The sequence below is a fragment of the Coptis chinensis genome, chromosome 9 (assembly GCF_015680905.1).
Source record: "Coptis chinensis isolate HL-2020 chromosome 9, ASM1568090v1, whole genome shotgun sequence".
In the NCBI taxonomy this organism is placed as follows: domain Eukaryota; kingdom Viridiplantae; phylum Streptophyta; class Magnoliopsida; order Ranunculales; family Ranunculaceae; genus Coptis; species Coptis chinensis.
The window spans coordinates 73,984,809-73,986,114 of record NC_141464.1 but is presented as its reverse complement, the minus strand read 5'-3'; the positions used below and the strand labels follow the sequence as shown (position 1 = coordinate 73,986,114).

Here is a 1,306-nt window from a genome sequence, read left to right as displayed (position 1 = left end):
AAAATTTTTGACAGTTTCGTTATTTTTTCTGAGGCATTGAGATCTTTATGTTCGAATTTTTTTTCCGCATACTCTCCGCCACATTATCTTTTGCAAGCATCATTGTTTCGTCCTCATTCCAATTATTCTTTTCCTGCAATATATCAATATCAATCAATAGCAATACAATCAACTCTAATTCTTTAGATTTTTTGTTTTTTCTCCGGATTCCATTAACTTCACTCTGCTTTTACTTTGATTAATAAATATGCTCCATCAATATGCTCCCCCTCTCTCTCCTGATTAATAAAAGAGATTACAATATCTTTAGCATTTACTTTGATTTCCTCAAAGACCAGATCACGGAAGTAAATAAAGCCAACATCTTTAAGTGAAGGTAACGATCTCCCAGTAATAAAAAAACGGTCTAGATAATGGAAAACGCGAAGCCACCTTACCATAACTTTATGCCTATTCCACCTTTGCACGAGTTCTTTCAACATGTATTCACTATGCTTTTCTTGTATAGATTGCAAAACTGTCTCGGCAATATAGTCCTCAATCACCGTTTTGTACCAGTCGTGCAGTTGCTCAGAGTAATCATGAGGAGGTCTCTGTATGCACATGTAGTAGATAGTTGTGTAAAGCGTCATATAATCTCTTGAGTTGAATTGTGGTTCAGGAAGCCCTACAAGAATATTTTTCAGCTTTGTGACCCCCTTCCGCATTAATTCCCATCCTTCCTCTAATTCGATAACTTTTCTTTCACTTTGAGGCGCCATGATTGAAATCTTCGTCAGCATACCTCTTTAAAAATATAAAAGGAATACAACCACAATATATTTCTAATGAGACAACCATGCAAACTTCTTTAAGCAAAGTTTGATGGAGAAAGAACGTACCTGCTAGTCAACGCAAAGACAAAACATAGTGTTTTAGAGCGGCAGTACTACAGAAGAGGATAAACTTTCTGCGACTTCAGGGAGTCTTGACCACGTCTGTTTGATGAGCGTCGAGGTCTTTTCTTGAATTGGGATTTGCGGTTTCGAATTATCGGAAGGAATCGCTCAGCCCTATGGTGCTGCGCCAGCACTTATATAAGGTTTTGTCAAACTGGTTTTCCATTGCTGGTGGGATTCTTTTCTAATCCAACTTCATCTCTAATCTTAATTCTTATCTACTCCACATTCTTATCTAATCCAAAACCTTTGAATCCAATTCGAAGTTAAATTCCTTTTCTTTCTATTATTACTAAACTGCCCTTACGTTTAATTTTCAACGGTATAATCCAAGTATCGATATTCCGTTGGCACGCATCGTCGAATTC

The 1,306-nt window shown here is 36.9% G+C and overlaps 1 pseudogene; it reads right to left on the bottom strand.

The window, feature by feature from the left end:
• Positions 1-218: 218 nt before the first annotated feature.
• LOC147477969 (cullin-1 pseudogene) lies at positions 219-761 on the bottom strand (annotated as a pseudogene).
• Between the last annotated feature and the right edge of the window lie 545 nt (positions 762-1,306).